This window comes from Musca autumnalis, unplaced genomic scaffold (genome assembly GCF_047663935.1).
Source record: "Musca autumnalis isolate F117 unplaced genomic scaffold, ASM4766393v1 scaffold_3, whole genome shotgun sequence".
NCBI lineage: Eukaryota > Metazoa > Arthropoda > Insecta > Diptera > Muscidae > Musca > Musca autumnalis.
The window spans coordinates 194,889,951-194,907,440 of NW_027411866.1; the positions used below are offsets into that span (position 1 = coordinate 194,889,951).

The window sequence follows — 17,490 nt, forward strand, 5'->3', positions numbered from 1 at the left end:
CAAAATTTCGGAAAAGTTCAGTTACAGTATTTCGCTAAAAACTTCCTAAAACAATCAAGAGGTACGTTTCTATGGGGGATATAGCAACCAGCGGTCCTATACTGATATTAGTTTTTTTTTCGAATATTTTATAACCCCATGGAAGACTAAACAACAAATTTCAGTCTTTCGGTCACAACCTTCAGAATTACGAAAATCGGGAGGTACCTTTGTATGGGGGCTATATCGAAACGTGGACCTATACCAACGAATTTCAGTCAGAAAGGCTTTTACCTCCAATAAAGACTAAATACCAAATTTCAGCTAGTTCGGCAGGTTGCTGTGGATGTTTGTGAAGATAAAATCGATTTTAACTAACGGAGATAAAAACCACATAACTAGTGGTATAACAGTATAACAGTTGTATAACAGATTCGTACGAAGGTAAAACGATTTTGAAAAAAATTTCATTCATTTTGAATTTTCATATTTTCATATATGTTTTAGACTATTGCTCAGGATATAGAAAAGATACGCGCCTGTATAGTACTAAGCATTTCATTGTAAAAATTTTGAAAAAATCGGAAATTTAAAAAAAAAAATAATAATTATCAAAAAATTAAAAAAAGCTATTGCGATTTTTCAAGAATATAATATGGTTTGGCATTTCATTAAGGATCCAAAAATGATGCGCCTATACGGAATGTGGCGTTAGACAGCTGAAGGTGTCTAGTTTCCAAAAATGCATACCAAATGCGGTCCTATACTGATAATAATTTTCTGGAATATTTTATAACCCTATGGAAGACTAAACAACAAATTTCAGTCTTCAAAATACCGAAAATCGGGTGGTACCGTTTATGGGGGCTATATGAAAGAGTGGACCTATACCGACAAATTTCATATGGAACTTTTAATACCCCAAAGGAAGACCAAATACCAATTTTCAGAGATTTCGGTGGTATATGGAGGTTACAACCTACAAAAAACCCGGAAATAGGGAAATACCGTTCTATGGGAGCTATATTAAAGCGTGGTCCAGTACCGACCAGTTTATATACACCTAACGAAGACTACATACCAAATTTCAGCCACTTTTGAGGAATTTTCAGGCCACAACCTTCTATGGGGGCTATACTAAAGCGTGGATCTGTACCGATCTACCCCCAACAAAGACTGACCACCAAATTTCAGCCACTTATGAGGAATTTCGAGGCCACATTTTTCAAAACATTATGGTGGAAGGTATAAAAAATATATAGGGCACGGGGCTCTGGAAGCAACTTTAAATGGAAGTTGCTTACACTTGGGAAGTTTTTGTGGATTCTGAACCTACAATAATCATAGCTGAGAAAAATCAAAAAACAAATCAACGGAGCGCTTTTTAAATAAATCGCGATTCAATTTGACACTTTTAGGTGTTTTTTAGGTTTTCACGAGTTTGCTTGGGACGAAGCACTATGGCTTCGGGTCTATCCGGTACGAAAGAACTCGCTGCTGTGGCAGATATCTGTGGTATTCGCCGACGACATGCAGATGCTGTCGAATGTAAATTCTAGGGTAGCTGGTGGAAAAAGGTTATGATCAGACAAATAGGTGTTCAGCCTTTCACAAATATTACCCCACCTTGGGCAATTCCCTTGATCTTCCAACTACGGGTCTTGGGCTTCTTGTTCCTGAATTCCACGTACGACAGACGTCCACACATATAATTGATTATCCAACGTTTCAAACCTGACCGGAGGGTAGTCAGTGTGGAGTGTTTTAAACATAAAAGGAAATATATGTACATGTGTGTACAGAAAAACACAAACTTCATATCTATTGGATCGATAAAATGGGTTTAAATGTTGATAAAAAATATGGGATCTTTCACGACTTCCTATGAATGGTTTCAAATACTAATGAAAAGATCGCATCCTTCACGACTTCATTTGAACCAATTCAAAAGATCCAGTGAAATCATTGCATCTAATGGAACCACTTCCACAAAATTTTGCAGGGAATTGCAACAGAAAATAATTTTTTGTGAACATTTTTTTTCATTTCATAGTATTTTTTCACAAAATTATAATTTTAAAGAAGTTTGTGCGTGACCTTTTTTAACCCTTTCATGAAACAAAACGCTATTTTAGTTATTAATAGCAGGAAAAACTTCAAAAAATCATAACTCTAGTACACACTTCTTCAGCTATTAATCGTCCCTATCTATTTTCTAATATACTTGTAAAACCAGTAAACATATAAACACATATATGTATATAATTTTAAACACAATAAATCCTCAAACCTGGTCAGTCATTAAAATACAAAATCGAAAATTCCAACTAAATAAATCCACTTCCCATATTGCCAATAAATGAGAAATTGTATCAACTTCCCCTTTCACGGCAAGATCCCTATTATGGTGGAGATAAGTGTGTCCAAAAAGATTCACAGCGGAAGAAATTTGCTGGAAATTTAATAAGCTTAATTATGTAACACTTTCCATTTTATTTGCACCTACAAACAATTACCTACATTTCTTAGTCACGTTTTATGTTGTGGAAATCTAATTCGCCATGCAAGTCAGTAATTAATTCCTTCCTTTTTACTAAATTTGTATGAGTGTGCGTTTATTGTGAAATGAAATGGCACACCGATCAAGGCCTTACCATATCCGTCACTTTTTCTTCCAACCATCAGCAAGCATATCAACGATTGGCACACTTCACTTCAGCAGTGTAAACAATACAATACAAATACCACATATTAGCAATTTGATACACTTTTAATGCAATTAACCATATTTTTTTGTGTTTGCCAAGAAAGAGCAAAAAAAGGTACGTTTGCCATAGCCAAATACAAGCAAACACATTGCCATATATTTTTTTTGTTAAGGAAATATGCCTGGGATTGCAAAGTGTTTTTTTAGTTAAAGGTAATATTACCTTAGTTAGCCTTGTTTCATCATTAGCCAGAGATGACGCCTTACTTGTGCTGAGCCGCCTCATGGCACGCGTCGTTGGAGTTATTTTCTGTTTCGCTGATTTTCCTCTCCCAAGTTTTTTGTTTGTTTGTAATGTTTAACTTACATAACACGCGGTCGGTTTCTGTTTACTAATGGCAAAATGTGCATTATATGGCAAATGCATTGCAATGTAGTATCATGTCTGTCCAAAGTATCTATCTGTCGGACTGTCGTCCCTCTTCATATTTCTGCCAGTTTTTGTTTTGACTAGCTGCTATGCTTTGAATGTTTTTTTTTTGTTTGTTTGTTGGTCAACAAAGTTGTTGTAGTATGTAGTTGTTATAACATACTAGTAGTAATGCTAATACAAAAACAACAACAACAAACAAGTATTCATTACAAAGCCGCTCTTAAGTAAGTATTTTGCGTTTTTTTGTTTTGGTTTGTCGTTTGCATTTACTTTCACCACATATTACTGCTGGCGTTGACGTTCTGTTGCTCACAGACAAATAAGTAAAACTTTTAGAAGGCACGAGCGGCATTGGTTGATCAAATGTAAGGTAAAAACAATCAGCGGGAAATACACAGTACAGTGACTAAGTGCAGGGAAATTGTTTGGATATTAAAGATGCAATATAAACCAATCGACACCAACAATTTTATTCAACACCATCGTGGTGGAATGGTTACTCGCCGGCTTTTTACGTCTAAATTGTTCAACAAAGTTAATCCACTCAGCTCACATTCTCGTTAACCATCGCACAGTAATTCAGTACTGTTTTAAAGCTTTGGGTGATTTAGCGTTGCTAATGGAATTCGCAAACATCATCCATTGTAAATTATGGTGGTTTCTCATCGGCAGAAAGAGATCTAATACGACGCAGTACTCTTCTCTTCACCCTGTCACTCCCGCGGTGCCTGACAAACTGTCGACTTAAATAATTTGTACACCTATTCGGATCAGCCAGCGTAACGTCGATAAACGTTATTAAGGGTTCCCAGGGTTCGAGAGTGGTTAAGTCACTCTCGAACCCTACCCACAATTCACTGATTCCGACTCCAATGTTGCAATTCTTCAGATGATTTAGCCACTTGTCCCACTTATACTCACCGACCAACCTGTTAACATCCAGTCACATTGTGGTGGTTCCTTATCGACGGGAAGAGATCTAATGCGACATAGTACTCTTCGCTGATGGTTCTAGAGTGACTTGGCCGTTGCCCACAATACACTTATTCAGGGTATAACGTTGCAACTCTTCAGATGATTTAGCCACTTGTCCCGCTTATGCTCACCACCAACCTTTTAACTTCCAGTGTCAGCTCCCAGAGGGTCAAAGGGGTTGGCGCCACGAAGCTCATCGCGGTCATTTGCTAATTCCAAAGTCTCTGCTGATAAATTTGGTATCTTTTCTGGCATCATTTCAGGTAGTAAGCGGCTGTAGCAGTGATGTCTCGGAACGTCCTCCCTGCTACCCTAACATAAGAAACATTAGCCAGATTCTTAAAGGGGTGATTAGTGTAACTAGGCCAATTAGCTTTCCAATGATTGAAAAAAGTGTGGTGATGAAATCGGGAGGTCTGCTTATGGAGAGAATTATGGGGAGATGTTCTGACCTAAGAGAAACGATGAGTTGCGAGGTGAAACAATGTTTATATACGGCGAACCGTGATATTCTTCGCTAATTCTAGTAGGAGCACTCTCATTGACCATGCCAAACGTGGAATTATTCACCTGCACAGCCAGCACAATGCCCTTTGGTTATTGCCGAGGACCGAATGCCACCACTCATGATGTGCATTAAAGTCCCCTAAGACCAGCCGAGTCTTGGGTGCCAAGAAATATCAAATTTTCAACGGTGACATTTCCTGAGTATTTCAGCCATGTAAAACTTCTCTACAAGTGGTGTCGTAAGACATGCGGTTCAGACTCTGCGATAAATAGTCACGGTGCTCTTGAACCAAATTTAAATAGAAGGTGCGGTTTCGATAGAACTTGCGGTTTCCAAGCAAAATCGTGAAAACCTAAAAAACCCTTAACAATTTTAAATTGAATCGCGATTTATTTAAAAAAACGCTCCTGCGATTTTTTTTTTATATATTTCATTTATGAACGTTGTAGTTTCAGAATCCGCAAAAACTTCCCTTACATTTAAATATGTTTCAAGAGCACCGTGTAATAGGTCTCATTCCATCGAGCTAATATGAATAGGAATGCACTCAGTGATATGATAGAAGTCTCCTTTATCCCGTCTGGTATGTTTGAGGAACAGGAGTACAGCTATTTATCGGAGTGGTGGAATGGTATGCTCACTCGCTTTGCACAGTGAATGTCCGAGTTCGATTCCCAGGCTGAGCAACAAAAAATTTTCAACGGTGACAAAGATACCCTTCAGAGCAATGATGGCGACATTTCCTGAGTATTTCAGCCATGTAAAACTTCTCTACAAGATATGCCGTTCAGACTCTGTAATAAATACTAGGTCCCATATCATTGAGCTAATATGAATAATGGGTTCACCCAGTTTGGAGTTGATTTAGCCATGTCCGTCCGTCTGTCTGGCTGGTTGGTGCGCACGATAACTCTCGAACAGATCAACCGATTCGGTCCAAAATTTGGCTTTCTTAATATTTTATCCAAACTAAGTTTAAGTTCGAAGATGTATTATATCGGCCCACTCCTCACAGTACCTCTCCCACAAAAATTCGAAAATGCTCGGAAAATTTTTGCGCACCATAACTCTTTAAGGAATTTGTTACATACTTTGCACATCGTGAAATTTCTACCAGACCTATATAAAGTTCCAATATGGACCCAATCAGTTTACTCCTTCGGGTACCACCCACACATACGACGGTATACGTTTCATCAGGGGCAAGCCCATACTTCCTGAGAAAATAGCCTGAAAAGTGGAAAAAAACTCCAATGACACCGTGTGTAGTGGTTGGAACGCATGATAACTCTGGAACGTATCTGCCGATTCGGTCCAAAACATGGCCTTAGTAATATTTTGTCCACACTTAGTTTAAATTCGAAGATAAGTCGTATTGATCTATACCTTCAGGTACCTCCCCCACAAAAGTTCATAAATGTGCGGAAAAATTGTACGTACGATAACTCTTAATGGGAGTGACCGATTGTTACACATCCTAATATATCTATCAGATATAGATCAGGTTCGGATATGGACTATATTTGTCCACTTCTTCGCGTACCTCCCACACAACATTTCGGATAAGTACTATTTAAGATCTGCTCTCGAATCACTTGGACTTTTATTGAAGCAACTTGCATTCGCTGTCTTTATGACTGTAAAAGTTTTTCCAGGGGCAAGTCCATATTTCTTTGAAAAACAGCCCGAAGGGTGTTTAAAACCCTTATGGCACCATATGTAGTTACTGGAGGGTACGATAACTCTCGAACTGATCAAGCGATTTGGTCCTTAATTCGGTCTTCGCCATATTTTGTCTTAGTTAGTTCGAAAATGGGCAATGCCGGTCCACAACTTCCGGTACTTCCCCATAATGTTTAAAAATGCCACAAAACGATATCTCTTGAACGAGGCAACCGATATGGTCCAAACTTTGAATCTACTAATATGTTGTCCAAATTTAGTTTAACTTCGAAAATGGCCCATATCGGTCCTCTCCCTAGGGTACCTCCTCCACAAAAGTTCAACATTTGTATTTAAGTGCAGTCTAGGGTCTGTTCGAATACCCTTTGAAATTGTATACCGATGCTGTTCGTTTTGGTCCTGTTTGCAGCTTTGTTTTTTGTTTGCAGTTTGGCCCACTGAAATGACTAGTGGGCGCGATATCTATCGAAAGATATGACACCCAAAATAAGATCGACTTTCATAATGGACCAAGCCGATCCTTTCCTTTAAGTACCTCCTCCACAACACTTTTAAACTTTAATCCGCAGTTTTGTCAGCAAGCGCAAATGTCCAAAAAGGGTAACAAAATTCTGAAAAGACCCTAAATACATTCAATCTGTCTGAAGATGATTGTTCAAATTCAGATGTGCTGAGGGTATATCTCTGTCGGCAAAGCCGACTGATACTTTTTTACTTGTTTTATAGTGATATTTAAAATATATTTTCGAGTTGAGCTGTTATAACCTAAGAGGTGCATTGCAAAATTGGGAGTCTACCGAAATCGAATGACTCACGTATAAAGGCTAGTTTCCAAGATTAGCCTTCGCCCATGAAAACCCTATTTCGTTATAAAACTAGGGGTCGGTTGATGGGCCATTTATATACAAATGTGCCTCATCTGAAAATGGTTTCATACCTCATCTATGTTAAGACCAACTCCGTTACATTGAATTTGAAGTCGTGTTAGTTAGGTCTGCATTTTTTTCTGGCTGGTTGGTTCGCACGATTCTCGAGCAGATATTCTATTTTATCCAACCCTACAGAAAAACTCATTACAAATGCCCTTATTTCAACAAGGGAATGTCGGCAGAAATAAGAAGTTATTATTATTTTTTTAAACGTCAAAGTACGCAGAAAAAAATATTTCAAACAATTTTACATATTTTCGTTCGTCATGTAGTTTTTTCATACTGGACAGGTAAGGTACCTGTCCAGTTTTTTATGTCCATCGGAAAGCCAATATTTTTCATAAATATGTAATATTTTCATGAGATGCAAAATCACTTTCCCATTTATCTCTACATTCCCATTATTTGCTCTCATATAATTCATCTCTTGTTTGGTAAATGCTCTCAACTTTGCTCTCTTTTTCTTTTGAATGGTTTCATCGTCTCACCATCACATTGAGACTATATCAACAACACACAACCCGACTGAAATACAACTAAACGTTGTTTTTCCTCCCCACCATCGTCTCAACGTCACATTTAGACTATATCAACAGACCACACCAACACACAACATGACTAAAATACAACTAAACGCTTTAGGCTAAACTACCACGGTCGGATCTACTGACAAACCAAACAACTACAGTGTGTTTGGTGTCGAAAAAAAGTGATTGGCTGTACTATATAGTTCGCATCTACAATTTTTTTCAATTCTTTAATATAAAGGCAACATCTAATATCTCAACTTAGTGCTGATAAATAAGGAGTATATGCTCACAAAACGATAACAAATACAGTGAAAATCTTAGAAGATACGGTAAATTACAATGATACAAAATAAAAGCATTCAATAAAAAGCAGAAAAATTTGTCTCTGGTTTGGTTGGTGGTATGTGGTAGTTTGTTAGTCTATAACAACAAAAAAACTCGCCAAAATTGTATTTTTTCAATCTCTCAGAAGAAACCTGTTTCTATGAAAATGTGAAATGAAAACTTTTATAAAGGAGAAAACTGTCAAATGAAAAAAATTATAAAGGAAATATTTCATTTTTTCATTTCAAATTTTCATAGAACAAGAATCCAGCCCCAGTATTTATTTTGTTTTATGAAAGGCGTTCGTGAAAAGCAAAAATTTGAACCTTGACAAGACTTTATGAACACTATTCCTAAAATTCTGTATTTTTTTTTGCACTCTTCCATAGCAAGGCAGTCAGTATCACTGAGATAAGAAATCGGGAAGATACAAATCTTTCCCCTTTATTTGTCTGACTTTATAGTGCTGCTTACACCAGTACGTTTTGCTTTAAAATTTTGGACCGCCAATTTTTATCTTTTCAAAGAAAAAATCCGCTTTATGTTCAGTCAAGCAGACAGTTCGCAGTTAGTAACCACCATCACAGAGTGCACTGAAATATGCGCCAGTTGCACTGGCTGCACCAGCCAACAACTAAGCAAAAGGCATTCGACAAGGAAGTCCAAAAAAGCTAACCGAAAACGAAGAAAAAAAAACTCACACATACACATACATTACAAACAAATTGCAAACATGGTAACAGCGCACAAAAACTCGTAAAACTGAAAACGTGCTCAAACGCTGCCAACCATATTTTGTGTGAAAGATATGTGGTGGCCTGGCCCAGCGTGGTGGTAAGGCAACCGAATGGCACAAAGTGTGGTAATTGTGGCAACAACTTTGCAACATTTGGCTTAAAATGCAACTTGCAATCATCTCGACTTTGGCGTGTTGTTTTTTTTGCTTGTTTGCCCAACAATTGCCTAGATGAAGCAAATGTCGGCTCTTAAAGAATTTAGATGATATTAAAGAAACAATAAAATCAAAACCGCTCTAATTGTTTTCAAATGTCAAAAAAACCAACAATAACAAAGAATCTACTCGTCATAGTTTTGTGACTGCCACGATGATGATGATGATCACTCAATTAGCCATGGTTAAGTGAAGTAATTTATTGAGTTGGTAAATGTCAACAATGCAATGGCTGGAATAACGAACCATGGCAAGAACCAACTAACCAACCAACCAGCCAGCCAGCCACTTTATCGAGTCCATTCCAAGAACCAAGTAAGCAACCAATGACAGTCATACTTGAGTAGAACTGCAATAGAAGCAAGGATCCATCGTCATTGTGAAATAAATTAGTTACCTCTAGACAAACTAGTCGTTTGATGGATGGATGGAGTGCAGGATAGATGGATGGATGAATGGAGTTTTTGTAAATGCCAGTAACATTGCATTTGCCTTTGTTCTTTCTTCCAAGGAAATCTCCATTCAATTCAATTTAAAAATATGATAATCACTTTCTGTGAAAAAAAAACAAACAAAATCCTATAGAGGAAGCTAGACCAACAACATGTTGAATAAATGGTAAAAAAATCCTTTCAATTTTGACTATCTTCCATTCATTCGATTTTTTACTATTTGTTAAACCATGGAGACTGTCTTTCTTTTATTTGGATTTGTTTTTTTGTAGTAGGTATATAAAAAGACTCAGTTCAAGAGCTAGAGCTCTACTCAACAAGCGCGCCACTTCACTTTTTTTCTCTATTTTTCGGATAAAATAAAAAGACCTCTACAGCTGCCCACCATCCATCCATCCATTCCATCAGATGAACTTGCTGAATGATTGCTTGTTTGGCGCCTTTGACTAACTAAAAGTAATCGTGGCACCAGTCGTTGACGACGATATTGACTGAATGCAAATGCCACTCAAAAGCAATTGCATTCAATGGCTTTTCAATATGGAACCATCCGAAAAAAAGAATTCTATAGATAACGATTTTGGGTTTTCGTTTTTTTTCTGTTCTGTGTGTATGTCGGCGTTGTTCCTATTCCAAGTTTACAAAAAAGGAAAGGATATACAACTACAACAATAGAGGAAGAAAAAAATGAACGGGGAAAACTACTTTGAAACGTGCTTAACGGCTAAATTTTCTAATGGAATTGCATGTTCTGCATATAATGGCTTTGTCAGTGGCATCGGCTAGGGATTTGCTCAAGAAGTATTACAGAGAAAAAAATTGACAAACGCATCACAATCACATTTAAAGGCACACTTGAGTGTGACAGACACAAAATACCCTCTACACAAATTCGATTAACATTAAAGACACTTTTGGTTCAGAAATTTATGTAACGACATCATATCCACCAGATACATTCATAAAATGTCAAATAATAGTTGATTTTCAAATATGCATTTACCTATGTAAAGAATGTGTTGAAAATTGATAAAATTAAAAGAAAGCTTTGACTCTTTCACATCCTTTGTGAACTGTGGTTTCTTCGTTTTACGCTGTAAAACTGAGTAAGTAAAAAAAGCTGTAAAACTGAGTAAGAAAAAAGAATACCAGCAGCCTGTAACTTTGCAAAACAACAATAACAGGAATGGTGGACCTAATTCTACTATGAGCAGATATATAATTTAATAAATTTTCGCTGATGACAAAATGTTTTTTTAAGTTTCCACCGTAATTATACCCTCAGCCTTTAGGCTAACGAGGGTATATACACTTTAATACTACCAAAAATGTGCCTCATAGAAATAACGGTTTTAGACCCCAATTATGTTTGGACGAAATTCGTTTCAGACAATTTGGAGTCGATTTAGCCATGACCGTCCGTCTGTCTGGCTGGGTGGGTGGTGCTCACGATAACTCTCGAACGGATCACTTCTTCGGTTACCTTCCCCACAAAAGTTCGAAAATGTTCTGAAAATTTGGCCGCACGACAGCTCTTGAAGGGAGTAACCGATTCGGTCCATACTTTGCACACCGTGAAATTTCTACCAGACATAGATGAGGTTCCAATATCAATCGGTCTACTCCTTCCGGTACCTCCCACACAAAATTTCGCAACAGTTCTGTTTAGGAACTGCTCTCCGATTGCTTTGGTTTTTGTTGTAACAACTTGTATTCACTGCCCTGAACCATCGTAAGTTCATGTTTTTTCAGGGGCAAGTCTATACTTCCTGAGAAAATATCCCGAAAGTTGCAAAAAAAACTCTATGGCACCATGTGTAGTGGCTGGAGCGCACTGTAGTACTCGAGCTGATCAACCGATTTGGTCTAAAATTTGTGGATAGTAACAGTTTGTCCAAACTTAGTATAAAATCGAAGATGGATAATATCGGTCCACTTCTTCGGGTACCTCCCACAAAAAAAATTCGGATAAGTTCAGTTTAAGACCTCCTCTCGATTCGCTTTGATTTTTGTTGTGACAACTTGCATAAGTAAGATAAGTCCATACTTCCTGAGAAAATAGCCCGAAAGTTGTAAAATCCCTATGACACCATGTGTAGTGATGCAGATCGTTTGGAAAATTATACCGATGCTTTTTCTTATGTTCATGTTTACATCGATATTATGTTTTTCGTGGGAAAGACCATGCTTCCTGGAATATTAGTTTAAAGGATCGCAAGTTCAAATGTCCCAAAAGGTCCACACAAATCTGAAACCAACCTAAATACATAATTTTTGGGAAAAAGAATTTTAATTTTGTAGCCAGTATTCGATCTGTCCGCAGATGAAAGTTTCAATTCGCATAGGCTGAGGGTATATCTCTGTCGGCAAAGCCGACTGATACTTTCTTACTTGTTTTATCTTATTTTGCTCTCTACGGGACTTGATCATGAGAACTTCTGTTTTGTAGACGAACACACTACACACTAGGCCACGCGTATTAACATTAAGGGTTGTTTAAACGCTTACATGTGCTCACATGTGCACCACAAACTAAATTTTTTTTGTTTTTGTTTTTTTTTTTTTTTTTTTTTTGTAGTTGGACGCCACCGTACTCATAACTTAGTAAGGAGTAATATAAGTAATTATTTTTATTTACATTACTTTGTATCGGGTTACATACTGAATAACGGATCCGATTTTTTGCTGGGTATATCCCCAGTTTTGCACCAAAGGCAGGAGTAGAATTAGAAAATGGAAAACACTTCCTTGTTAAACATGTAACAGCCTGCAGTACAACACGTAGAGAACTACGGCATATACAGAACTAAGAATAAAAATTCAACCATATAGTACATCATAAAACTTCCTGGACATCATCAACAACAACATTTGGTAATTGGTACCAATTTAAAGCTAAGAACGTTTCCGTTTACATTTATCATTTTGGTTATAAACTAAAACTCCAAAAATTGGAAAAAATTATATGTTAGGCCGATATCTCCGTTGTTCGACCTCTATAAGTCAAGGCGTATAGATGGAAAGACATGCGGCGACATGAGTGGCTGTCACCAAATCAAGGCACAAGAAACCAAATAGATAATGTTGTAGTAGATGGAAGTTACGCATAGATTGATTCCAAGAGCAAATGTCGACTAGGATCACCAATATGGGCCTTAACAAAAACGTATTTTCTAACATCTGGAAATTCAAAATTCCAAATTACAGGCAACTGATATAAACAATTTTTGGTAAAAATACAAAATGTGGGCCTATATAACCCATTTTCAATACTAAAAGTTCTATGGACCTGCAACACATTTGACCAAAATTGTGTCTACGTCAACCTGTTCGGACGCTATATTGATTCCACAGAAGGACAAACGGACGGCCATGGCTATATTGATGTAGAATTTCACGGGGATCAAGACTATATGGGTGAATATTGCGACTTGGTTCTGTGTCTTTGCGGGATCTAAAATGAGATTTTAGGGGCTTACCAACGAAAATAATGGAGTGTATAAAAACATCAAATAGATCGATTTTGAAAGAGTATGAGGGAAAACTAAGAAGTCGAACAAATAATATTTTAAAAATTCTACACAGAAAAAATATTGTAAGAATTTTTAGATATTTTCGTTCGTGATGTATTTTTTCATACTGTACAGGTACCTCACATAAGATACGTGTGAAGTTTCTTATATACATCCGAAAGCAACTATTTTTCACAAAATATGTAAGATTTTCATGAGATACATTCCCATTATTTGCTCTCATATTTCCTGTTTGGTAAATGCTCTCAAATTTATTCTCTTTTTCTTTTGAATGGTCTCACCATCACATTGACACTGTATCAACAAACCACAACACAACAACCTGACTGAAATACTGCTAAACGTGATTTTCCCCTGCCAGCAATTGGAAGTGAGTTTCGCACTCCCTCGCCTAAGAGGTCACTCCGGAGACACCCCAAGGAAGATCGTCGGTGAATTACACAAACAATTTCTATAGACTTATTGTGATTAGGTTTTATCGCGTATGCCGACACTTCGGAGTGACTTCCAAGGCGATTGTTTACATGTATTTACCCTGCAAGCAAAAACTATCGCGGAAGTGACTTAGGCGTGTCGCCCAGGGCGATGAAAACAGTCGCGGCGATAGTCGCAGAAGTCACTCTGAAGTGACCTCCGTTGTGAAGAAATGAACCACCCCGTGGAAGTCACTCCAGCGACACTTCTAGAAGATCATTTCCGCGATAGTTCTAGAAATTAAAAAAAATATTTTTTTTTATTTTTTTCTATTTATTTTTATTTCAATTTTTTATTTTTATTAATTTTTTTAATATTTTTATTTTTATTTTTCTTATTTTTATTTATTTTTTATTTCTCTTCTCTTTTAGAGAAATTATTCTTTGCAATTTCCGCCTACATTAATTTTGTAATTTTAAAAATGTGATGTTTTTTTGCCTGACTTGGGAAGCGAACCCGGACCTTGAGAGTGCAAAGCGAGTGTGCTTACCACTGCACCACCGTCTCATATAATCATCAGATAGAAAATGTTCTATATATGTTCAAATGTGTTGAATCATTAAATAAATGTAAACAATCGCCTTGGAAGTCACTCAGAAGTCACTCCGAAGTATCGGCATAGGCGATATAACGTAATCACAATAAGGCTATAGAAATTGTTTGTGTAATTCACAGACAATCTTCCTTGGGGTGTCTCCGGAGTGACCTCTTAGGCGAGGGAGTGCGAAACTCACTTCCAATTGCTGGCAGGGTAATGATTCAACACATTTGAACAAATATGGAACATTTTCTATCTGATGATTATATGAGACGGTGGTGCAGTGGTAAGCACACTCGCTTTGCACTCTGAAGGTCCGGGTTCGCTTCCCAAGTCAGGCAAAAAAACATCACATTTTAAAAATGACAAAATTAATGTAGGCGGTAATTGCAAAGAATAATTTCTCTAAAAGAGAAGAGAAATAAATAAAATAAATAAAAATAAATAATATTAAAAAAATAAATAAAAATGAGTGACTTCCAAGGCGATTGTTTACATGTATTTAATGATTCAACACATTTGAACAAATATGGAACATTTTCTATCTGATGATTATATGAGACGGTGGTGCAGTGGTAAGCACACTCGCTTTGCACTCTGAAGGTCCGGGTTCGCTTCCCAAGTCAGGCAAAAAACATCACATTTTAAAAATGACAAAATTAATGTAGGCGGAAATTGCAAAGAATAATTTCTCTAAAAGAGAAGAGAAATAAAAAATAAATAAAAATAAATAATATTAAAAAAATAAATAAAAATAAAAAAAAAAATAAATAAAAATAAATAGAAAAAAATAAAAAAATATATTTTTTTTTTTAATTTCTAGAACTATCGCGGAAATGATCTTCTAGAAGTGTCGCTGGAGTGACTTCCAAGACGACACCCCGGCGTGGTTCATTTCTTCACAACGGAGGTCACTTCAGGGTGACTTCTGCGACTATCGCCGCGACTGTTTTCATCGCCCTGAGCGACACGTCTAAGTCACTTCCGCGATAGTTTTTGCTTGCAGGGTCTCCCCACCATCGTGTGACTATTACATTGAGACTATGTATATCAACAACCACTACAATACACAACTTGACTGAAATACAACTAAACGATTTACGCTAAACTACCACCGTCGCGACGCACAGTGTTGCCGCGTGGCCAAAAATCAAAAAATGTGATGTTAACTTTTACATATGTTTATGTTTTTTTTACAGTAAACACATCCAATACAAGGAATCTGCAAGAATTTTGTCGATATGTGCATCCATAATGAAGTAATAGCTCTTTAAATATGAAAAATATTTCCCAGGTAATCTAAGGCGATAATCATATGAAAATTAGACGACATTTAAAATAACATTTTCTGAAAAATTTTTTGATAATACTAAAAGTTTTGGATTGGGATTTGATGAGTGGGCTATAAATATAACGTTTTAGTACACAAATTTGATATTAACTGCACATGGGCAATGTACCGTTATCAAGAAATAAAAATTTAAATTAGATAAAAAAATTCAAAATTCTTAATATTTAGTAGAGCAGATCTTTTGATTGCCACCTATTGCCACCTTGGCTTCTGTTTTCCGTTAATTGGACATCTCTTCCAAATCAAAATATGTAAAAACATTCTGCCCAACCTTCTGAGATATATCGGTTGAGATTTTATGTAGCCCTCATATACATATATCTTTTCCCGATTTTGCTACAAATTGTTCAATTTTGAACGAATAGCCTTCAAATTTAATATGTGTTATTTTCTTATGCCCCTAAATAGCTACACCGATTCGAAATCGGTGAAAGATATATATATGGAGGCTATATCCAAATCTGTACCGATTTTTGCGAAATCAAATCAAAATGGGTAAAACTGAACAGGGGCCTGGGGAAACGTCCCATGTTAAATTTGAAAACTATTCATCAAAAATGGAGCGATTTATAGCAAAATCGGGGAAAGATATATATAGGAGCTATATCCAAACCTAAACTGACTTTTACGAAAATCGGTGAAACTACTCAGGAGCCTAAGAAAATATCAAATATTAAATTTGAAGGCTATTCGATTAAAATTGACCGAGTTATAGCAAAATCGGGGAGAGATATATATGGAGGCTATATCCAATTCTGAACCGATAGGAACCAAAGTTGATATTTTTCATTCCTGTGCCCTTATAAGTACTGTGCGACGCCTCGTAACAACTAACAAACCAAACACATACAGTGCGTTTGGTGTCGAAAAAACAAATTGATTGGATGTACGATATAGTTCGCATCTACAATTTTTTAATTTCTTTAATATAAAGGCAAACTCAACATGTATCACATATGGTTCATATTGTTCTGTTATGCTCACAAGACGAAAACAACTACACTGAAAATCATTAGAAGAAACGGTAAATTACAATAATACAAAATAAAAGCATTATAAAAAGCAGCAAAACTTGTCTCTGGTTTGGTTGGTTAGTCAGTAAAAACAAAACAACTCGCCAATTTTTTATTAATCTCTCAGAATAAACCAGTATTTTTGGCTTTATGGAAGGAGTCATGAAATGCAGAAATTTGGAACTTCGATAGACTTTATGAACACTATTCCTAAAATACAGTAATTTTTTTTCTGCGTACGTCCACGAATATTGTCATCTTCTTCTTTTGAAAATTCGTTCAATCAAACACACAAAATTTTTCTCTTATCTAACTGTTTAAGTACCAATACTTCTACGTTTCATAGATTTTTTGCACACTAGGTAGCAGACGATGTCACAAAAATTACATTTCGAAAAATATATACAACGCATACTTGTCACGAAAAAATCGGAAATAAAAGATTGGCTGAGATATGAAAATTAGGAGGGAAAAATATAGCATGGAAACATTTTAGGAGTTGATGTCCACAATAGATAGAAAACGGCTGTACCGACCATCATATATATTTGTGGGCTTATTAAGTACATTAAAATCTTTTCTTTAAACAACGCTTTTTTTAATTTATCGCCGAATAACTGCCTATTTTTTTCAAAAAAATCGAATTTGGGCAATGACAGTTTTTTAAATCAATATTTTTAAAACTCCTTCGTTTAAAAATAAGATTATAGGGTACTTTAGAAGCCCACACAAATTTTATCTTGATCGGTCCAGCCGTTTGGAACCTAGTGTGGACAAAACGCTTTTTTAAAACCAGTTTTTCGTAGGCAGCCATTTGTCACATAACTAGGCAATATTTTTCAATGAAAAATTACAGAAAATAGATCATGAAAAAATTTTTTGAAAATGATTAGTACCTTTCTTAGTAGCATATTTATTATAATAATAATTTATATGAAAGAAAAAAATGAGAAATTATAATTGGTAAAACTAATGCCTTGTGTGTGCTACTTTTCTTAATTTTACTTATGGAAATAGATTCATTTATAGCATAAACATTACGTTGTATTTACGAAGGCGTCATCTGAATAAAACGTCACTTTGTGCTCATGCTGAGCTAGACTGACGTT

The 17,490-nt window shown here is 36.2% G+C and overlaps 1 protein-coding gene across 18 annotated transcripts in view; it reads right to left on the minus strand.

Annotated features, from left to right (window-relative positions):
* The window catches only part of Fur2 (furin-like protease 2), a 719,646-nt gene that overhangs the window by 321,195 nt on the left and 380,961 nt on the right, over positions 1 to 17,490 (minus strand). The window lies entirely within an intron of this gene.